The sequence below is a fragment of the Neoarius graeffei genome, chromosome 9, assembly GCF_027579695.1.
Source record: "Neoarius graeffei isolate fNeoGra1 chromosome 9, fNeoGra1.pri, whole genome shotgun sequence".
In the NCBI taxonomy this organism is placed as follows: domain Eukaryota; kingdom Metazoa; phylum Chordata; class Actinopteri; order Siluriformes; family Ariidae; genus Neoarius; species Neoarius graeffei.
Genome location: NC_083577.1, coordinates 17400371 through 17424926, shown reverse-complemented (window position 1 = coordinate 17424926; position 24556 = coordinate 17400371). Strand labels below are relative to the sequence as shown.

The window sequence follows — 24556 nt, the reverse complement described above, 5'->3', positions numbered from 1 at the left end:
AGATGTTTTTTAGCAAAGTCCAATCTAGCCTTTTTATTCTTGAGGCTTATGAGTGGCTTGCACCGTGCAGTGAACCCTCTGTATTTACTTTCATGCAGTCTTTTCTTTATGGTAGATTTGGATATTGATACGCCTACTTCCTGGAGAGTGTTTTTCACTTGGTTGGCTGTTGTGAAGGGGTTTCTCTTCACCATGGAAATTATTCTGCGATCCTCCACCACTGTTGTCTTCTGTGGGCATCCAGGTCTTTTTGCATTGATGAGTTCACCAGTGCTTTCTTTCTTTCTCAGGATGTACCAAACTGTAGATTTTGCCACTCCTAATATTGTAGCAATTTCTCGGATGTTTTTTTTCTGTTTTCGCAGTTTAAGGATGGCTTGTTTCACCTGCATGGAGAGCTCCTTTGACCGCATGTTTTCTTCACAGCAAAATCTTCCAAATGCAAGCACCACACCTCAAATCAACTCCAGGCCTTTTATCTGCTTAATTGAGAATGACATAACGAAGGAATTGCCCGCACCTGCCCATGAAATAGCCTTTGAGTCAATTGTCCAATTACTTTTGGTCCCTTTAAAAACAAGGTGGCACATGTGAAGGAGCTGAAACTCCTAAACCCTTCATCCAATTTTAATGTGGATACCCTCAAATGAAAGCTGAAAGTCTGGACTTTATGTCCATGTCCATTATATAACTATAACTTGAATATGTTTCAGTAAACAGGTAAAAAAAAAAAAAAGAAAAATTGTGTCAGTGTCCAAGTATATATGGACCTAACTGTATGTGACTGAGTTAAAGATCTGCTGATCGAGACACTACAAGATAAATCTTGTATCGTTTATTCCTGGGTAAGGGGGCATTTCTGGGCTTTTTACATGTATTTGTGATGATTGCTTGGACGCTTGTTTTGGTATCAGGTGTAAAAAAAAACATAGCTGCTTGATTCTCAAGCCTCCCTGCTCTTCTCTTCCAGCAGGTGGTGTAGTGGTTAGCATGGTTGCCTCACAGCAAGAAGGTTTAGGGCTCGAACCCAGCGGCTGGCGAGGGCCTTTCTGTGTGGAGTTTGCATGTTGTCCCTGTGTGTGTTCACTGCTTCAGATGGGTAAAATGCAGAGAGGAAATTTCACAAGTGTGTGATAAATAAAGTTGTGCTTTTTTTTTTTCTTTTTGCAGGCATCATAGATCCATATAATTTACTCACAAATGTATTTATTTATTCTGTACTCTCTCTCTCTCTCTCGTGTGTGTGCGTGCGTGCGTGCATGTGCACTCGTGCGGGTTAAATGCAGAGGAAGAATTTCACTGTGCTTGTGTACACACGTGACAAAAATAAAGGCTTGTTCTCATTAATTTACCCACAAATGTTTTTATTCCACTTGAAAAGTGTACGTCAAACTAGTTACCAGATTTGGGATACTACAACATCCTGAACTATTTAGTATTTGGACTTCTAAATACACCAGAGATGCTAAAGGCAGACAAAAGTACAGATGCTTACTGATACTCCGAGGCAGGTTTCGTGCCGGAATGCTATGGGAAATTCCTGATTACAAAAAATACCTTATTATGACAAAAATAAGCTCAAACATGGATTTCTAATAGTAATAAATAAGCTAGATCAGAGATCTAGAATATTTTATGGTGTTTAGCCGAGTCTCATCTCATCTCATTATCTCTAGCCGCTTTATCCTTCTACAGGGTCGCAGGCAAGCTGGAGCCTATCCCAGCTGACTACGGGCGAAAGGCGGGGTACACCCTGGACAAGTCGCCAGGTCATCACAGGGCTGACACATAGACAACCATTCACACTCACACCTACGGTCAATTTAGAGTCACCAGTTAACCTAACCTGCATGTCTTTGGACTGTGGGGGAAACCGGAGCACCCGGAGGAAACCCACGCGGACACGGGGAGAACATGCAAACTCCACACAGAAAGGCCCTCACCGGCCCCAGGGCTCGAACCCAGGACCTTCTTGCTGTGAGGCGACAGCGCTAACCACTACACCACCCTGCCACCCTTAGCCGAGTCTACGTTTTCAATAAATAACAAACATGCTGTTAGTCAAGCCAAGCATAAGGTCTAATAAAATATATTGTGTCCAAAGCCCACATCCAGATATACATTTTAATGCTGCACAGAGCTTTCACACTAACCCAATATAAAATGTTCTCCACACACACACAGGGATGTTTTTCTTCCTGTTTAACTGCAGCTCGCCATTTTTCTCATCTTTCTGGGTTCGCTGATAAGTGATGAAAATTTAAACCAGGCTTATTTTCACGTTTGTTATTACATCCAAAAGTGCTACAGGTCTCTGGCATTGTTCTTTTAGATGTAACATCTACAAGTCTATCTGTAGGTGCACTAAACTTGGCTTACAATCATTCACGTACATGTGCCAGTCTTCCAACAGAAAGCTCACCAGGCAACATGGCCACGTAAACAAATCTGCAGTTGTGATGACATCACATGAAAGTCCTCCATACCCAAGTAAAAATTAGCTTCAATTAAAAAAAAAATTGCAGCCCAGTGGTTGAGAAACACTGATCTAGAAAAACCACCAGGTTCAAGATGAAATCTGCGAATTCACAAGGAATTCAGAATATAGCCCCGGGGGTCTGTCAATAATACAGACCAGTATCAACTGGGTAGATTTATTTTTGGGCTACATATTTTAGTATGAAGAACTTGATTTTTTTTTTATTTGAATTTATGTCCAGGTTTTTGTGTTACACCTATAAATAACCACAACACCACCTCCTCTGCCAGTTAGACGAGGCTGGTGTATATAATCATATCCTAGAAGACTAGCTTCGTTTAATGCTACACACTCATTTGTTTTGATCCACATTTCTGTTAAAGACTGCAAATTAAACTCCTGATTGGTAATAATTTCACTTAAGATGGATGGAGATCTAATATTAAACAGTCCTAGTTTTAGATCAAAAGGTATTAGCTATACATTCAGTGTGATCTAACTTTATGTTAATTAGGTTACTCAAACAAACTCTCTGAGCATTTCCACATTTTTGTATAGCTTGGGGAACACACACAGTCTCAATATAATGGAACCTGAGTGACGACTCTGTGTAACTAGCAGACAGTCAGTTTAGTCTATTCGTCTGGTCCCTAGCCTTGGCTCTGGATTGTCACAGATTAAATAGGCCTGTTCTGAGACTATGACTGATGCTGCAAGAAATGAGAGCAGCATCCGAGTCAGATGGATACTGTCCCGCCCTAACAGCCCAGCCTTGCCCTCAAAACTACTCTTCTCATCTCATTATCTCTAGCCGCTTTATCCTTCTACAGGGTCGCAGGCAAGCTGGAGCCTATCCCCGCTGACTACGGGCGAAAGGTGGGGTACACCCTGGACAAGTCGCCAGGTCATCACAGGGCTGACACATAGACACAGACAACCATTCACACTCACGGTCAATTTAGAGTCACCAGTTAACCTAACCTGCATGTCTTTGGACTGTGGGGGAAAACCGAAGCAAACCCACGCGGACACGGGGAGAACATGCAAACTCCACACAGAAAGGCCCTCGTCATCCACGGGGCTTGAACCCAGGACCTTCTTGCTGTGAGGCGACAGCGCTAACCACTACACCACCGTGCCGCCTGGTATCACATGGTAAGACCAATATAAATGCAGCATATGTTTTAATCTACAGTAGTACTGCAAAATCAACAAATACATCAGCCAAAGTATATTTACCAAAGTGTGACATCCATCCATCCATTATCTGCAGCCGCTTATCCTGTTCTACAGGGTCACAGGCAAGCTGGAGCCTATCCCAGCTGACTATGGGCGAAAGGCAGGGTACACCCTGGACAAGTCGCCAGGTTATCGCAGGGCTGACCAAAGTGTGACATGAAAACTTTATTTGCAGGACACATTCATATTCTCTGAGTCAAAGAGTACACCATTATAGTACAAGTTTTTTGTTTGTTTTGTTTTGTTTTGTTTTAATTAGTGGGACTAGCAGTGCATTAGTATGTCACAGCAACCTGCTGTAAATAAAGAAAATCTGTATGCCTCATATTTCCCAACAGTGGAGATGAGCTCTCTTTGAAAAGTAAGAAAAGTGCATCATTCTGTCAGATATTACGCATTCATAGTAGCCTTATTGCTTTCACAGGCGCCATTAGCATACTTTAAAGTCAGTTGACTAAATCAAAGAACAGTGTTACTTATTTCACCTTCTTGATCACTATATACGAATATGTAATTGAATAATATGTACACAAATCAGTTCTTCAATGACCTCTCCAAATATGGCACTGAAGTCTGGAAAAAAAAAAAACAACCCCACACACAATGCTTTGTTGTTTGTGTGTGTGTGTGTGTGTGGGGGGGGGGGGGGGTTTGTTCTGTGATAAACTGAATTCTGCTTTAGAAAAAAGTTTTAATTTTCCTTTTTTTGTTGTTGAACATTTGATGTATCTTTCCTACTGCTTTATCATTTAAAAGCAAAAGCAGACATTTTCAATCTTACTGAGCTGACATTAAGATCGTTTTTGCTTTACATTTTTACAATCTACAATTTATAATCTTACAATCTCGACACGCGGTAATATGTAGACTGACTGACCTCTTAATTAGGTTGTCTTTAGTATAATGTGCTGGTGGTGTCTGAATATAAATATAAATGCATGAAAAGTACCAGTGATACAATTTATATGGAAATTATTTGTAGCTACTTCATCCCCTGTTTGGAAAGTATAAAATCGCCTGTGCCCTTTGATGAAACTAGGTCAGTTCTCTAAGTAACATTTTCACAAAGGAATGCAACAAACAGCATGTACCAAACTTTACAAAACATCACAGCTACAGACGTGGACTACTGTGGGGGATTTCTGTCCACTTATTTAATTCTATGTACTGTGTGTGTGTGTGTGTGTGTGTGTGTGTGTGTGTGTGTGTGTGTGTGTGTGTGTGCGTGCATGCATTTTTCGCACCTCCCTGAGATTATTTACACAATAATATACACAGTGATTTACATTTACTTCTGATGACTCTACAAAGATCACTTATAATTCATGAGATGCTACAGTGGGAAAAACCAGTGGCACAAATCAGCATGATCATACCCAGAGTTCATCCAATAAATACTGCTCACAGAACTTTTTGTCAGCATAACCCTCAAGGAATTACACCAGTCCTATTTTCCTCACCAGAGTGGAGCAAAACATCTGCTAACATCAGCTAGCTAGCTAATTAGGATTTTTGCAAATGTGAGCGCCAAGTGACATAAAAATACGAGTTGGCTGATTGTGATTGTGCTACTCATAAATTAACAGTTTGGACATTTTGGTGTGTTTGTTTTATTTATTCCTTGCCTGCTAGATTGATTTCAATAAGAAACCTCTGTCTAGCCACTTGTTAAATTTAGGTTGTGCTTCCAAGGTTCACCAGAAGGTGAGGTTAAAGTTCACAGATGATCCCAGAGTTAAAGCCAAAGATTCTCTGTGATCTTGCATCCTTTCCCATACAAGGCTTTTTTTCACCAGGTTAATGTTATTTGTGAGTGGCCTCACTGTTCCTTCAGTCAGAGCAGTCAGAGAGCATTGAGGTTCTGTGAGCACTCCATCCTTCGAATGCACACTTTAATGACTCAGACCTGAGCCCTGTTTCTTGGTGGAACTTAGCAACAACAATTCCTGAGTCAAATCCCAATTCACAAGTTCAGGAGCAATTTTCTCTTCAAGTGATGCTTGGCTTTGCCTCTCACTGGCATGTAGTAGCGCACTTTCCTCCAGAAACGAGCAGACAAAGTAAACGAAGGGAGTGATATCTCATCCTCTCCACCTTCCTCCATCCTTGTGCACGTCCACCTCTTCCGCTTCTTCCAGGCCTGCAGAGCCCCCTGCTTATCCCGCAGGAGACGCAGTGACTCAGGGAGGATGGAAGGATCGCTGAGCTGCTCCATCTCCAGCAGCAAAACCGACAGCGAGTCATCCAGTAAGGCGCGACGGAGGCCTGCCTGCTGCTCGAACCATGATGAACCCTCTGCCCTGCTCAGAGACGAGCTGGTGTATAGCAGCAACATTCGACGACAGACATTCATCGTCTCCTCCACCATATCTACCATAGCTACAAAACGGTTGGGAAAAGTTAAAATCAATTTGATTTTATTAGTGAACCAGAAGAAAATACTGTATTGAGATTTTGGCAATGATCAGCTGTTTCATCTCATAATAGGGTCATATTCTGAAAACATTTCAAACACAAGAGTCTTAAAAATTCAATTTCAGTCTCACAGTAAAGGTGTAAATGATATGGTGCTGCAAAACCAAGTTTAGTATTTCATGTCATTTTGTGTCTGTATTTGGAGAGCGGGTTTAATATTTAAATATTATTTGAATTATGCCTTCAAAAAATGGGATAGTAATTTTGTCTGAAATGTTCATCTCTATCTCATACATGAGTTTGCTGTAGACCATTTTACCTTGTCCAGGTAGACTGTCCCGACCCAGGATGAAGAGCCGGTACCCATAGCATCCCTCCAGAACCTGTGGCAGTGTCTTCACAGCAAAAGCCTCAACTGCTTCACTCAATGTGTCCCCTTGAACTTGGGGATACACAACATAGGCATCATACAGTTTCCCATCACCATCTGCAGACAAAAATAACAGCACCTTCAACAACCAAACAGCAAATCTGGAACTGGGAGGAAAATAACTCTTTTTAACTCACTCATAAGAGCCTGTAAAGGTTGTAATCACTTACAGTGAGGTTTTAAAATCAGTGTTTATTTGAACCATATGCAAAGTTCTGCTCAGTTGATAATCATTAATGAAATAATTGTTTGAAATGGACAAATGTTTTTAGTTTGAGAACTCTATTCTTGTGGAATTCTATTCCCTACAAAGTGCATAGAATACACTGTGTACTCAGGCCATGGTTCTCAAAGAGGGATCCATGAACTCTCACAGGAGGTCAGAAAGTTTTATATTTTGTTAAAGTGCCTATTGTAATGAGTGGAACTGTTCACATCTAAATAATGAACTGGATTATGTCCATAAAATAAAACTGAGGGGTCTGTAATTTTAGTGTAGAGGAAAATTGGATATCTAGCTGTGAAACATTTAAGTCCTGCTCTACACTGTTTGTACACTAACCTAATGCAATGCATTGTGGGATTTGATGCGTGTGCTGAAGATTCTACATTAGACTTTCAGACAAGATTTATAACATGGAAAAAGACCCTAATTATATATTTTAAATTTATCCTTGTATACAGTTGTAGGTGCTAAAGAAGGCAACTGGACTTGCTTGAAATTCTTGAAGACATTTCACCTCTCATCTGAAAGGGTTCTTCAGTTTTGTCTTACTAGTGGGGAGTTCAAAGTGTTTATCCTCTAGTGGACCAAAAGCAACCCTAAGGAGAGTTGTTGAGGTCACATGGGTCGTTGACCCTCTCGGTCATCCTGGAGGTGTTAGGGCCTCTGCATGCTCTTGTGAAAAGGCTTTCGCAGATAGCTTTTCGCAGACAGTTGTAATTTATCGTTGAGCGGGGAGTAATAGGCATGCGCGATGTTATTCACCACCACAACGCAAGGGGGCGCGAAGTCGCGAAATCGCTAGGAGTAGTTGGTGGGTGTGGTTAGTGGAGTGTTTATCCTCCGGTTACTTATAATGACTAGAACTGGAGTCGTATAGATGTACGTACTTCCTCACTTCCTCGATCAACCACTCTTCGTGCTGCTCCATCTTCGCTCGTGTTTTTAAAAATGGCGGTAGTGAAAACAAAACAAACCGGGAAAGTAGGGAAGCGGAAGTGCATGTACAGCGGATGTAGAGTGGACCAATCAGAGCCCTCTTGTCTGCGACGCTGTCTGTGAGGCTTCTGCGGTGGTCACAATTTTTGGGAGGTGCGCGCAGAGCATCTGCGAAGGGGGGAGCTACGCAGACGCCATCTGCGACGCCATCTGCGAGGACTGCGTTGTCAGCATAAATTGGCCTTTAGGGTCACTGGAGGCCAGGTGTGAATGGTGTTAGCAGTCTAGAGGGTCATTAGGGTGATCTGTGGGTCATTGGTTCTCTCTGCCATTACGTGAGTCATTGAAGTCAGCTGAGGCCCTGTCCACACGGCAACGGATTCAGGTGAATCTGATAAAATTGTTTATCGTTTCGGCCTGGCGTCCACACGGCACCGGCGTTTTGGGTGCCCCACAACGATATTTTTTGAGAACGGGTTCCAGAGTGGAAAAATCTGGCAAAGGCGCCGTTGCGAAGTCGTCTGGATGAGTAGAACGGATTTGTTTACGATGACGTCACAACCACATGACTAGAACAAGCAGCACTCTTGCTGTTTTGTATGAACCACTGCATTGCATTCACTTTTGTATACAGCTTTTCTTTTAAATAAGTAACTGAACCATTTCTTGAATTTCTTTTTTTTACTGAATAAGACTGCTTTTCAAAATGTTCACACAATAAAAAAATTAAGTTATATAAAACTATGCACACTAATAAAACTAATTTGTACACACAGAAGGCACGATTTCCTCGCATAGTCGCAGCCATCTTCTTGTTGTGTATTTGTTCCTGACAGTGCTTCACACCGGGTAGAAGAAGGGGTTTATGCGCATGCGTTTACTTCTTCTATTGTTCTGGTGTCTCCGATGGGACCGTCTTACAGCGCCCCTAGAGGTGTGGCATGTGTATTGCATCATTTTCAGCAAGCGTTGCGTTGCCATATGTACCTGATATTTTACTGATCCGTTGCCCATGTGGACGCGATATTTTTTTTAATAAAATCTCGTTGACGTTGTCGCGTGGATGTAGCCTGAGTCTTGGTGTGGCTATGTATTCAGTTTTCTGGGAAGTGTGCCAAGGACTGCATTGTAGGTGGCTGATGAGTGGTTTACCTGGAACTCCTCAATAGTCAGACAGAACTGAAGAAGCCTTTCAGATGAGAGGTGAAATGTCTTCAAGAATTTCAAGCAAGTCCAGTTGCCTTCTTTAGCAGCTACGGTTTACAATTACCTGGATGACTGAGAAGCTTCACAGACAGGGGGCGCTAACCAGCAGGCCATGGAGTAAGCCACATTTTGGGAAGCTCTGCTGAATTTTGTTTTAAAATTATGCTTCTAATGTGAAATACTGTCTAGAAAGGTCCAAAATAGATACCTAAAGTCACAAACTTATAGGGGGAACTTTATCTGGTACATATTTTGTCAGTGAGGATGGCACGGTGGTGTAGTAGTTAGTGCTGTTGCCTCACAGCAAGAAGGTCCGGGTTCAAGCCCCATGGCCGGTGAGGGCCTTTCTGTGTGGAGTTTGCATGTTCTCCCCGTGTCTGCGTGGGTTTCCTCCAGGTGCTCCGGTTTCCCCCACAGTCCAAAGACATGCAGGTTAGGTTAACTGGTGACTCTAAATTGACCGTAGGTGTGAGTGTGAATGGTTGTCTGTGTCTATGTGCCAGTCCTGTGATGACCTGGTGACTTGTCCAGGATGTACCCCGCCTTTCGCCCGTAGTCAGCTGGGATAGGCTCCAGCTTGCCTGCGACCCTGTAGAAGGATAAAGCGGCTAGAGATAATGAGATGAGATTATTCCTATATACATATATTGCACCTGAGTTAAGGATACAGTATACATGGTAAGACAGTGTACCACAGTTATACAGTGGCATTGTACAGCTTGACTGCAACAGGTAGAAATGATTTCCTGTGTCTCTCAGTTGTGCAGCGTGGAAGAATCAGGCATTTACTGAACGTGCTCCTGTGGCTGATCAGCTCCTCATGTAGAGGGTGGGAAGGACAGTCTAAGATTGTTTTTATTTTGGACAGTGTCCTCTTCTCCAACACCACTGTCAGAGAGTCCAGTTCCACACCTACAACATGGCCAGCCTTCCTGATGATCTTATTGAGTCTGTTAGTGTCCTTCACCTTCAAGCCGCTGTCCCAGCAGACGACAGCATACAGGATGGCACTGGCCACCACAGACTCATAGAACATCTGTAGCATCGTTCGGCAGATGTTGAAGGATCTTAGCCGTCTCAGAAAATAGAGACGGCTCTGGCCCCTTTTGTATACCGTGTCCACGTTTTTGGACCAGTCCAGTTTATTATCCAAGTACACCCCCAGGTACTTATATTCCTCCACCACGTCCACACTGACCGCTTGGATGTTAACAGGGTTCACCAGAGCCCTGATTCTCTTCAGATCAACCACCAGTTCTTTCGTCTTCGTCACATTGAGCTGTAGGTGGTTCTTCCTACTCCATGTAACAAAGTTGTCCACCATCCTATACTCGCTCTCATCACCACCAGTAGTACGTCCAATCACTGTAGAGTCATCAGAAAATTTCTAGAGGTGGCAGGTCTCCGTGCAGTCGTTGAAATCAGTGGTGTAGAGAGTGAAAAGGAAAGGAGAAAGGACAGTCCCTTGCGGAGCCCCGGTGTTGCTGATCACTCTGTCCGACACACAGCACTGCAAGCGCACATATTGTGGTCTGCCAGTCAAATAATCCACAATCCAGGACACCAGTGGGGCATCCACCTGTATCGCTGTCAACTTATCACCCAGCAGAGCCGGCCGGATGTGTCAAAAGCACTGGAGAAATAAAAAACCATGATCCTCACAGTGCTGGCTGGCTTGTCCAGGTGGCCGTAGACTTTGTTGAGCAGGTAGATGATTGCATCCTCTACTCCAAGACGGGGCTGGTAGGCGAACTGAAGGGGGTCAAGAAGTGGTTGGACCATAGGCCAGATCTGCTCCAGGATGAGTCTCTCAAGGGTCTTCATGATGTGTGACATCAATGCCATGGGTCTGTAGTCTTTGAGGTCACTGGGACGCGGCTTCTTTGGTACAGGGATGAGGCATGACGTCTTCCACAGCAAGGGGACCCTCTGAAGACCCAGGCTCATGTTGAAGACATGCTGAAGTACTCCACTTAGCTGGAGGGCACAGGTCTTCAGGGCCCTGGGGCTAACACCATCCAGGCCTGCTGATTTTCCTGCATGGAGTATCTTCAGCTGTCTTCTCACTTGCTCCTCGCTGATGATCAGTGGGGAGGTGATGGGTGGGGGAGGGATGAAGGTGTTTCTTGGGAGTGTGTGCTCAGCCAGGGGGTCTGTTGAGGAGGTGCGAGCGAGGTCCTGAAATGGGGATGAGGTTGGGCATGAAGAGGCAGGGAGGGGAGAGAATGTGAAGTGTGTGGTTGTAGCCATCCCGCAGAAGAGTGGTGGTGGTGGGTTGGGGTCATGCCATCAAATCTGTTGGAGTAAAGATTCAGCTCATTCACCCTTTCCACACTGCCATCCACTCCTTCGCTGTTGGTTGGCTTGTAACCAGTGATGGTCTTCATTCCACTCCACACCTCTCTCATGTTGTTCTGTTGGAGATTCCATTCCAACCTCCTCCTGTACTTTTCCTTGGCCTCCCTGATTGTTGCTCTCAGTTCACGCTGTACTCCTCACACCTCCTCCTTGTTGCCAGCTCTGAAAGCCCTCTGCTTCTCATTTAAGAGGGCTTTGATGTCCTTCGTTACCCACGGCTTGTTGTTGGAGTATGTTGGGGTTCACCCAGTCGGAAATGGTCAACTTACTTCTCAGGACCCCCGCCCTCGTACCACCTGCAGAATTCTGGGACGGAACACCGCAAAAAAACAGAGAACCAGAGATCAGTTTCACTGCTGTTTAATCACAGTATTCTCGCCGAAGATGAAAGATTACAAACACCTTTTATGACAAATTATAATCTCTCTAAATGGCTATTGTGTCTGTCGAATGTGTGTGTGTGTGTTTGTATGTGACCTCAGAGAGGGGTGTGTGTGTGTGTGTGTCTATGGGAGGGTGTGAGTAAGTGACATCATTTTGATATCTGTGTCTATGTGTGTGTGTGTGTGTGTGTGAGCAGGTCACATTTTAATTACATCACTGTTCTGATGGAATGTTCAGCTGTATGTGTGTGTGGTTGACTTGCGAGCAAGTGAGCAGCTTGATCTTGGGGCAGGTCAAACAGATTTTAAAGGTCATTGCTTACGTACATACGGAATTTTTCAACAAAGATATGTTATAAGTAAATAAGAACAAACCTAAACAAAGACAGTCATACGAAACATAAACAAAGAATATGTCTGGCAAAACAAAGAAATGCTACTTCACCAGAGAAAGGTCAAACAGGATTCAGGATTAAACTCATGAAGTCTTAACATTAGAATCATAAGGTCTTAACAACCCTAAATTATATTCTGTAATTATAAAACTAACTTAAAACTATAAAACTAACTTAAATCATTGAATGCATCTTAGATCTAACTTTTAATTCCCAATACACGTTGGCTATGGTTGTGTGTGATATCAAAGGCCATTGTGAGTGTGTGTGATATCATCGCAGACCCTGTCGCCATTCAGACACATCTCATATCAAAAATACACATTTCATATCAAAATAAACAAAATGTTCCCAAACAATGTCCAGCCGAGACATAAGGTCATTTTAACTGACAGAAATTAATCCTTAATTTTGTCACAAATATATTACTGCCTTCTTGGTCAAGAATAATACTTATATGAACCCAACAATCCCCCCCTTCGATAATAGTATCACTATTATCAAATCCTAGGATCATATTTGATCATTATCACCTCATGATCATATATGTGATTACATCGAGAATTAATCTTGAGTTAATCTTTGCCCTTCTTGACGTATATTGGTGCTCAGAGGGTGGGCATGCCCGATCAACCCTCGTCCCACCTCACCAGAGCTTAGAGAAACTCAAAACCTCTTAATTCGTCCCAAATACACGCTACTTCCTTCAGAGTAATTTGTTCTAAAACAGTGAGGGAAAATGAAATTAGAAGGCATATCAACCTATAGTGAAAACAGAGTCCTGTAAGAATACAGAGTTTCAGAGCATAGAGATGTGTAATAATAGTAGAAGATGGCATCAGATGAAAGACATAACACATTCATGTGGTGTGCGCTTGTGCAGTCCAGTTAGCGAATTGCCAGAAGATGTTGTCCAGCTCGAGCGGGTAACCCTGCTCCGAGCAATGAAGTGGTCCAGAAGGCTCAGGCGGGTAACCCTGCCCCGAGCAAAGATGAAGCAGTCACGAAGGCTCAGGCGGGTAGCCCTGTCCCGAGCAACAATGAAGTCACGAAACCCGTGATGAGGACTGTCATGGTTGTAGTGAGGATGATTGGTTCCAAACAGGGCGCAAGCTCTCTTCCCCTCTTTGTTCACAATGTCTTGAGGATTCTCAGTCGAATCTGTGTAGAGCTCAGAAATAGAGAGACAGAGAGAGAGAACAGAGATTCTCGGGACACAGAGAAAACGTTAGTAGCAAACTTGTCATTGTAACACAACTTTGTTATGGAGCCTTCTTCAATCGCGTGGCATGGATCCACTGTGGAAAAAGATCAGTTAAAACAGCAGTAGAAGTAATGGCGACTATGTCTGCAGGCCCACTATATTGTTTTCCCAATTGTCCAAATCGTTACTTTAAAAAGTCACACCAGCACTTGTCTCCAACTTGGAAGGGGTGTGTGGTGGAGATAATATTGTACTATTGACCTTGGTACAAATTTTATGCAACTTATCTATAAGGGCTGCAGAATACTCATCCATATGCATTTTCAAATCAGAGGTACCCGGAGCCAGAGTTCCCTTCTTCCAAGGGAGAGGGAAAAGTCTTCCAAAAATAATTTCTTGGTGTCACACGAATTTCAGCCAGAATGAATTATGGATTACAGAACCAAACCTGTGGCCTGCATGACCTTAATTAATTTGTCTTTCAATGTTCGATTAGTACGTTCTACGATACCAGAGGATTGAGGAATGTGAAAACACCAGTTTAGTTTAGAGATACTTACAAAGGTTTTGTGTGACTTTTGAGGTGAAAGGGGTACCTTTGTCTGAGTCTATGGCATTTGAAACCCCATAACTATAACAATAATTATTATTGATTTCTTATTATTTTATTGTTATTTTATTGTTCTGCTTTTATTGTTTGTTTTTCTTTTTTACTGTCCAGTGTCCTTGGGTACCTTGAAAGGCACTTGTAAATAAAATGTATCATTATTATTATTATAACTAGGTATTAAAACGAGTAACTACCTTCGTGTTCTCTCGAAAACAGGAAAAAAACTTCTACCCATTTAGAGAATTTGTCCACAATCAAGATGACAAAAATCAAATGATAAAGGAAGAGCATATGTCTCATGCAGAATATCAGACTGATATTGATTGAACACACAGAATAACCACAGAGGTATGATAAATATCATAAATTATAAAACAAGAACCGTTTAGAACAAGAACCATCGACAAAGAGTACTTCCCCCATCCCTAGAGGGCTGGAGGAGAGATCAGATCTGATACTAGTAGTATGTACGATTTTTAGACAGACAATATCAATGTCATCCCAAGTATCATCCCGAGAATTAAGGAGGCGTGCGAGAGCGCGACCTACATTATCAAAAGAGGATGTGACACGAATTTCGAGATTGTTAGTAGAACAGAGAATAAACAGTCATATGTTAATTTAATTATCAATTAAATTACTGATAAATTAATTTAATGGGTCTGTAAATTTTGCAACACCTGTTTAACTTGATGTGACGAGTGCAAGATCAGTGGGTGAGACAAAACCAATTTTTCCGCATCTAAAACCATCAAAGCACATGTGGAGACAGCCCCCAGACACGCAGGTAAGCCTTGAGCAACAATGTCTAATGTTTTGGATAAAAATGCACAATGCTGCAATCCCCCCCCATGCTCCCCAGAGGCTGTGCCTTGGTGTTCACAGGCATAGAGGTGGAAGGGCTTGAAGTGATCGAAGGGTGCTTTTGAGGGAGTGATAAGCGACCACCATAGCGTCAGTCCAGGTCAAAGGATGTTGCAGTGGATCGTGATGAGAGATTGCAGAACGGAGAAGCTTGTTATATAAAGAGCAGTCAGGGATCCATTTTCTGACCCAGAAAAGACATCAGTGCATGTTTAGTTGCAGGGCGTTTTGTGTCTAGAATGACAGCCTTGAGGAAGTTCAAAACTTCAAAAGTTCAAATACTTAAGTGTCCATGCAATATTGCTGCTTGGTCCTGAAAACCTTAAAGCAGGCGCAAGTGTCAGTGTCTTGGCCGATTTCTGGTGACTCAGCAGATACCAGAACACACAGACCACATAGTCCTGAGGGAGGGAGAAGGTCACAGAGCACGTTATGAATTACAGCTGAAAAAAAACCAGCAGGAGAGTCAAATGAAACCCTGAGTCCAAACGCTATCTCCTCATGTGCGTGAAAAAAAAGGCAGAACAGAGATCATTAATGGAAAAACAGCAATGATGAACAGGAACCTGTGACATTACAGAAGAAACAATCAATTCATGAATCTTACGTAAATCTTGTGTAAAACGCCAGGTACCATCGGGTTTAGGTACTGGATTGACAGGTGTATTGTACAAGCTGGTGCACGATCTCACCACGCCTTGCTCGAGAAGAGACTGTAGGATGACATCCAGAGAGAGAGGTACTGCTTAACATAAACAGAATGCACATGAATATTGAATCATATTTTGTGTAGTTTCATGTCAATTTAAGTTCCAGGTTGCAGTGCAACAAAATGCGGAAAGGTTCAATGACAATGAATACTTATACACAGCAAATTCCTCAGTGTTGAATTAACACTTTCAGAGTTAATCTGGGTCCAATTGGACCTATATAAATACAGTAGGGTGTTAAATCAACACTCTGGGTGTTAATTCAACACTGGGGATTTTGCTGTGTACCAGCCAATGTATCATAATCATGATAATTTATGACTTTTTTTCCTTAATGGTTAAATAAAGATAAACCCAAGTCTCTGATTTATAAACAAAAAGTTATTCAAGTAAACGTTTGTTAACTCTGTTTCTTGCTGAAAAAAATTATGGTTAACTAAATACATTAAAAGCCTATCCATTCCATATCCTCTGTGGTTTTTAAAGGCAAACGTATGGAGGTTTAAAACTCAGCAAACAGTTAATCAGAGCATTTCATATCAATAGTTCGAAATTAGGAGGAACATGGTTAAGCTTAGCCTCATAAGTAGCAATAAGTTTAAAGAAAGAAAAGGAGATAAAAAAACAGGGCAAATTGAAATGACAAACAATTTCACTGAATGTAATTTTGAATAAAATTGAATAGCTGATAAGCACTTTTTGTTGGATTCGATATGTGACAGAGACTCAAAATACATTTTTAATTCAATTAACAGTATTAATGAGAATGAGAATTGTTTGTCTTGGACATTTCGACTTTATGTATATGGAATTTACCTTGTAATATAAAGAGATTACTTATTAAATTTATTATTGTGAGAAAGTGCCAAAAATAATGATTTTCTCTGCTCATTGCAAATATCTGTGGCTGTCCTTGCCTGCCATGCTTGCATGAGTTGTTTATATTATAGCTATCTGTAACAGTCTGGGAGCCCTTATCTCCCAGAAAGAGACAGAGAGACTATAGAGACGGAACAATTATTCAAAATATTATATATTATAATAGGACGACAATTATTATATTTTTCAATTTTTCAATTATATTTGATAATTATTCAAAAAATGTCAAAAAATGAAGTAAAAAGCGGGTTAGCTCGCTGTTGAACTAATTTCAATTAACTAAACTAAACAAGTCCACGTCTCGCTAAAATGCGTCAGAAACAGGAGTATATAGGATATTTAAAGGTTAGAATTACATATGATTAATAAAAATACCACTACACGATCAGTTTTAATTAATCAAACTCTAAGCCTTAAATATATTTATTCTGTTTTTACCATGTCTGTTTAATTTAAGTGAATATTTTAAAAATGTTTTTTGTGTTGTATTTGCTTGTACAGTTATTTCATTATTTAAGGTCTGAACGCATAGAATTACTGCCCAAATCTGATGAGACGAGAGTTTTGCCCTAAAGAGCTGCTTTTTTCTTTTATCCAGTGCGCATGCCCAGTTCACAAGCATCATGGGAACTGGAGTTCTAATGTTATTTGGCCGTCACATACTTCGTATTCATCATTTATAAGATCTAGACATGAAACTGCATTAATAGCTGCATTATTAATTATTAAAACACATTAATAGTCTTGTAGAGTGCTCAGGGACCTGTTCAGAGATCACCTCGCAGACCACTCGTGACTTTCCTGATAACTTTCCAGTTACAAGTTTCGGACTATCAACACACAATGAATATAAAATAAAATACAGATGATCTACTCACCAAACGCTGAAACTAATTGATTAAGAAGCAGATTTTTCCTCTGATGATGTTAAGGGAAGAGGATCTCTTCCCTTGGATTTCTAACAGTGATGAGATTCACAAACGATTCGGATCTTTTTCGGGACGAAACATAAATGACTCGATCGAGCGAATCGATACAGACGCATGGACTGCATTTGTTGAGTTCATGCACACGTAATGGTTTGAGGAAAGTTCATACTTTAATTTCATGCAGCATGAAGTGTGATTATTGTTTACAATTTGAAAACAGGAATACAAATAAGATTTCCGTAGTTTCTGAGTCAAGAATCAAGAGTGAATCAAGTAAATTGATTCACACGCATGCGAGTTTGTTCTAAAGAATCGATTCAGTGAAGCTTTCGTTGAGATTAAAATGCACAATATACAGAATGTCCGTATTTTTTACGGATTTGATTCAATAAACATAGTATACGGGCGTACAAATAAAGTTATACGGATTCTTTTTAACGAAAAAAACTTCAATATTTATTTAGAGCTATAATCAATTCCCACGATGATAAAAGAGCACATAACATTTACACTTCGTGGTTTTTTGTCAAACATTGAAGCTTTGTATTCATTCTTAAAGTTTATTGTTATTAATATTGAATAAAAAGTACCTGGGATATATAATTGTTAATTATCATTCAAATTTTAGGTAAATCATTTTAATTTGCATCCTATAAGGATCTTATAAAGGAAATAAGGACTAAAGTTGGTTATACAGGTTTGATTGACCAAAGGTTTGACATTTATGCACACCAAGAACAGTTCTGACTGTTCATGTCCAGAGTACTGATTTGTTGTTTCATTATTTTGTGCATATCCAGTAATGCCTTATATAAATGCTATAACAATTAAAGATACATTACACAGCTCCTAGAGATTGCAAATACCTGAATGAGGATAAATCAAAACTGAGCCGGCCAAATTGTCTAGAATTTGTGTAGAATGCTAAACCACAGCAATTCATCCAATCCCGTGGGTTTTTTCTCGGGGTCCGGGTACCTTAATACAATACAATTTTTAATACAATACAATTTTTCCCCCCATGGTGGCACGAAGGAATCAGTCCCGAGATTAATTAGGGTAATTATTTTGGGTTTAACATAAAAAGCGCGCTCTTCCCGTGACAGCTCCTTCACTTCACGAGGGTCACCTTCCCGTGCTTTTACACGAGGTTTAACCAATCTTCCCGTGGCTCTTCCACGAGGTTCACCAAGAAACATCCCGTAAACAAAAATCTACGAGGATCCCCAAAATAAAAACATCCCGTGCCTCTACACGAGGATTACCAATAACATAACCAAAATAATAAACAACTGGGTTTTTCTTTTTCTATTACTACCAACCAAGCGGACGTCTAACCAATCAAATTAATCAATTAAAATAATTTACTCACCTGATTAGTAATCCCCGTATGAGCCACCAAATTGTTGGGGTTCACCCAGTCGGAAACGGTCAACTTACTTCTCGGGACCCCCGCCCTCGTACCACCTGCAGAATTCTGGGACGGAACACCGCAAAAAAACAGAGAACCAGAGATCGGTTTCACTGCTGTTTAATCACAGTATTCTCGCCAAAGATGAAAGATTACAAACACCTTTTATAACAAATTATAATCTCTCTAAACGGCTATTGTGTCTGTCGAATGTGTGTGTGTGTGTGTGTGTGACCTCAGAGAGGGGTGTGTGTGTGTGTGTGTGTGTGTGTGTGTGTGTGTGTGTGTGTGTGTGTGTGTGTGTCTGTCTATGGGAGGGTGTGAGTAAGTGACATCATTTTGATATGTGTCTATGTGTGTGTGTGTGTGTGTGTGTGTGTGTGTGTGTGTGTGAGAGAGAGAGAGAGAGAGAGAGAGCAGGTCACATTTTAATTACATCACTGTTCTGATGGAATGTTCAGATGTATATGTGTGTGTGGTTGACTTGCGAGCAAGTGAGCAGCTTGATCTTGGGGCAGGTCAAACAGATTTTAAAGGTCATTGCTTACGTACATACGGAATTTTTCAACAAAGATATGTTATAAGTAAATAAGAACAAACCTAAACAAAGACAGTCATACGAAACATAAACAAAGAATATGTCTGGCAAAACAAAGAAATGCTACTTCACCAGAGAAAGGTCAAACAGGATTCAGGATTAAACTCATGAAGTCTTAACATTAGAATCATAAGGTCTTAACAACCCTAAATTATATTCTGTAATTATAAAACTAACTTAAAACTATAAAACTAACTTAAATCATTGAATGCATCTTAGATCTAACTTTTAATTCCCAATACACATTGGCTATGGTTGTGTGTGATATCAAAGGCCATTGTGAGTGTGTGTGATATCATCGCAGACCCTGTCGCCATTCAGACACATCTCATATCAAAAATACACATTTCATATCAAAATAAACAAAATGTTCCCAAACAATGTCCAGCCGAGACATAAGGTCATTTTAACTGACAGAAATTAATCCTTAATTTTGTCACAAATATATTACTGCCTTCTTGGTCAAGAATAATACTTATATAAACCTAACAGAGTAACAGCTGACAGTCCTAACTGGGACAATGGTGTCCACACAGAAGTTGATGTATCCCGTGATGCACTCTGTGAGCCCATCAATGTCATCTCCGTGGGGCTCACACAGTGTCTGCCAGTCTGTCACCTTGAAGCATCTCTGCAGTGTCTCTTTGGCCTCGTCTGTCCATCTCCTCACTATCTTTGATGTGGTGGGCAGTCTCTTCACCAGAAGCACATAGCATGGGGAGAGGTAAATCAGGCTGTGGTCTGACCTGCCCAGTGGGGAGAGGGGGGAAGAGCTGCCTCTTTAACATTAGCATACAGCAGGTCTATTGTTCTTCCCTCTCTGGTAGGACAGTTCACAAATTGGGTGAAAGTGGAAAGTGTTTTGTCCAAGTTAACATGATTAAAGTCACCTGAGATAGCAATGAATGCACTCGGGTGTTGAGTCTGTAGCTGGGCTATTGCAGAGTGAATAGTGTCACAAGCAGTGTTCGGGTTTGCAGAGGGGGGAACATAAACAGCCACTATGATAACATTAGAAAACACCCTGGGCAGATAATATGGACGAAGTCCGACAGCACACAGTTCAACATCCGGGCTGCAGATGCGCTCCTTCACGGTGATATGAGCTGGGTTACACCACCGGTTGTTCACAAGAATGGCAAGCCCTCCCCCTTTGTGCTTACCACTCCTGGCGCAGTCTCTGTCTGCACGCACTGTGTGGAAGCCTTTGATTGTAGTGTTGTCAGTAATGCCAATTGTAGTTTGTCAATAATTATTTAGACAACAAAAAAATAAGCTAAAGTGAATTACACCCATCAATTTAAAAAAAAAACATTTTCATTGGAATTATCATTGAATGTGCATGCGCTGCGAGAATGTGTGACATCACACAGCATCATCATACGTTTAATGTTAACATTAATGGACTTCAGCTTGAGAAATTGGCGCCACTGTTTTCTATCAGTCCGTCATACTTTATATTCTATGAGGATTTATGTCGTATGAAGTTGTAACTATCTGCTAAACACGATGCCTTAAAAGTAGACAGAGGTACGTCATGGTTATTTTGTTTATTTTGTCTTTAGTTGAGAAACTTTCTCAGGCAAAATATACTAGTGCAGCAGATGACATAAGTAACGTTAGCCAACACTGACAGACAGGATGCTAGTTGAAAAATTCACGCCTCCATCTGCTGAAGTTCAGATCTTTTTGTCTGTAGTTCTGTCATATTTTATCTTCATTTACTAAGTTGTAGCTGTTTTCTGTGTTTTTAGCTTTTAGGTAAATATCAGAAAATTGAGTTAGCTTTAATGGATGCCCGCTAACCTGTCTGTGCTAGGGTGGCCAGACGTCCGGCTTTAGGCCGGACCGTCCGTCTTTTCAATGTCTTGTCCGGCGTCCGGCGCAGCATCAAGCCGGACGCACATTTGTCCTCCTTTTAGAGACGATGAGCGGAATTATATAATATCGACTTGCCAGACTGGAAGAGCAGAGTTCTAGAATAACGTTTTGTATGGAAACTGCAGATCTGTGCTGCACACTAGTAATCTACAATAAAGAGTCTATGGCTCGATGTTTTTTGGCATGCAATGCGAACTCCGCACCGCGAGGCGTTGCGTTCTAGAACGCGTTGCGCTCTATCCTTTGATGATCTTCCTGGCGCGTGCCTAGTGCCCTGCCCCCCTGGCCCTGGCTGGGACTTGGAAACACGAGTCTGTCCGGTAGACCAGCTGCTCACAACTTAACTTGTTAGGATATGGATGACAGTGCAAATGCACATCTACTATATCTACCTTAAGTTTAATTTCAGTGGTTTGTTACTCCACAATGTTTTTAATAAATACAAATATGGTGTTCTAGCCAATTAAGAGCTAATACATGAATTATAATAAATACTATGAATGCTTTAAAACGTTTTATAATGTTGCTGGTTATGTTGCCTATTTGTTCTTTGAGAATCTACAAATGTTGTGCTTTTTGGTACTCGGCACCTTAAGTTTAATTTCAGTGGTTTGTTAACTCCACAATGTTTTTAATAAATATAAATACTGTGGGGCAGCACGGTGGTGTAGTGGTTAGCGCTGTCGCCTCACAGCAAGAAGGTCCTGGGTTCGAGCCCTGGGGCCGGCGAGGGCCTTTCTGTGTGGAGTTTGCATGTTCTCCCCGTGTCCGCGTGGGTTTCCTCCGGGTGCTCCGGTTTCCCCCACAGTCCAAAGACATGCAGGTTAGGTTAACTGGTGACTCTAAATTGACTGTAGGTGTGAATGTGAGTGTGAATGGTTGTCTGTGTCTATGTGTCAGCCCTGTGATGACCTGGCGACTTGTCCAGGGTGTACCCCGCCTTTCGCCCATAGTCAGCTGGGATAGGCTCCAGCTTGCCTGTGACCCTGTAGAAGGATAAAGCGGCTAGAGATAATGAGATGAGATAAATACTGTGTGTTCTAGCCAATTAAAAGCTAATACATTAATTATAATAAATACTATGAATGCTTTGACCTTACTCTTTTCCCCCCACAATCATAATCTTTAACCCTACAAAATTGTGATGTTGATTTCACCAAACTTGAGTGACTTGCATAAAAATAATCCATTCTCAATCTTGACACTGTGGTTTACATAAAAATTTGAGGGCTATGAATCAGATGGGATTTGCCATTATTCACCCTAAAATTGATTAGAATGCAGGAAATTGCATCTAAGAAATACAAAATTTTCTGGGGGAGGACCCCCAGACCCCCCGTCCAAATAATGTCCTCCTTTTTGGTGTTATGGAAATGGTCACCCTAGTCTGTGCACATGGAACACTAGCAAAAACTCCCTCGTGATAGTGAGAACTGGCAGTTTCCATTGGCTCACACGCTCCACTCCCAAACCAATGCTGCTTTGGTCGGCCAAAGTTATGAGGTTGCTGTGGGGTACTAAGACTAGACTAAATAACAAAATTAAACAATTCAGACATCCCTAGTCTCACGGACACTCTGGGAGTCTCCCGTATTTAGACAGTGGCCCTCGCGTGCCCGCGAGTGATATGACATTTCCCATAAGTCGGTTTTTTTTTCATTCGCGCTAAAGAAGCTATCATTTTAAAGACGAAATGATTTGATGATGAGAAAGATAAAGGTCGTCTGTTAAGGTATATGTCTGCAAAAATACTACACGGGACTGATCACTCTTTCTCTCTCTCTCCCTCGCTCCCCCCGTCTCCCACTCGCAAATTTCACTTGTGAGTGGGAGGAGCCGTCAGAACAAGTGGCAGAGGCAGCGCGAGTGAGTGACGGTGAGACGGGGGGAGCGAGGGAGAGAGAGAGTGTGTGTGTGTGAGCATCAGTCCCATAGTGGCTATTTTTGCAGATGTGAAATGAGTTTCTGCAGCCAGGTTGGAATGTCTGTTGGCTATTCCCATGGACAAGTAGAGAGGTAGCCCACTCCAGGACACATGGTGAAAGGTGTACATAGCAGTGTGGATGGAGGCTTTTGTAAGCTGGTTTAGATGCTTGGCTAGTTAAGCATCACATCAGATATGTTAACTGCCAATGTCTTAGTGTAGCATAATTCTTTATAATACTGTAGCTCATGTTTAATTTATTCAGTATTTGAGTAATGCAAATAATAATGTAGATTGATGAGATGTAAATAACTATTGCTAATATGTGAATTGGTGGTGTATATTGTGAATAAGTTTTACAAATTACAGTGTAGCTTGATGATGAAACATAGGCTTAATAAGTTACCAATATGTGCATTGATGTGAGATATAAATAAGTAGGCCATAAGTTGATAAAATATGTATTAAACCGATGGTGCGATAAATAAAAATGTTTTGAGAGATATTGACCACTGTGAGTGAAGAAGGGCTCCCCCTCCTTACAAAAGCCAATTTAACCACTGTATATGACTGACCCCAAGACAAGTCTACCAAAGATGCTTGATCTGTTAAACTTTTTTGGCAAGATATCAGGATATAAAATTAACATGCAGAAAAGTAAGCTCATGCCTCTTGATCCCACTTGTCAGTTGACTACAATCCAGCCCCTACCGGTTAAAATACGCACGCATAAATTTAAATATTTAGGTTTTTGGATAACCCATAGATTTAAAGATCTTTATGAAGCTAATTTCCCTCCACTTTTAAATTGCTTAAAGAAAGATTTAGATCATTGGAAAGTTTTTTTTTCTTAATTTTTTTTTATTTTGTTCGAAAAAATTAACACAAGTAAACATCTTACAAAATAGTATTTTGGCACAGAATCCTTTATACCACACATCATAATAAAATAAGTGTTTTAAATCTTTAAATGAATAAAAAAAATCACGAGAGTTCGAGTTATGATCTACGGGTGGGCAATTCCATGTAAATGTCAACCTCACCATGCAAAAATAAAGCAGCATGTAATACATCAAAACCACTCCCAGAGATATCACCTAGGCCTGTATTTTACAGATGTGAATAAGTTGAACCAATTTGTAACCAACCTAATATGTCACTGTCAGTCTTTCTTTCTTATAATGTAAAACCCAAGCTAAAATCAACTTTGATCATGTACAATTCTATATTATTGCCACAAGCCACAGAAATGTATGCTAAAATCCACAAAACAGCAAAACAATAGCCATCCTAAATATTATTTAAGAACTTTGATAGTTTTAGCTGATATTTAGAGAGTTTTTCAAAGGGTTATGGTGGTTAAATTGCTGATTTTCTAAACATATGCCATGTCTATTTCAGACGCGTCACATCCATAACGGAATTTCGTCACATCCATAACGCTGACTTTTCCTTCCGAAACTCTGCATGAAATACAAA

The 24556-nt window shown here is 41.1% G+C and overlaps 1 long non-coding RNA gene and 1 pseudogene across 2 annotated transcripts; both read right to left on the bottom strand.

Annotated features, from left to right (window-relative positions):
* Positions 1 to 5666: 5666 nt before the first annotated feature.
* The window catches only part of LOC132891488 (interleukin-1 receptor type 1-like), a 53812-nt pseudogene continuing 34922 nt past the window's right edge, over positions 5667 to 24556 (bottom strand).
* Positions 11634 to 18899, bottom strand: LOC132891489 (uncharacterized). Of its 2 annotated transcripts, none has more exons than XR_009655326.1 (2): positions 17213 to 18899; positions 11634 to 15487 (listed from the first exon to the last, which is right to left on the bottom strand). It is a non-coding gene; the product is annotated as an uncharacterized LOC132891489 (long non-coding RNA). The 2 variants fall into 2 exon arrangements; XR_009655327.1 differs by having other exon boundaries at positions 11634 to 15458.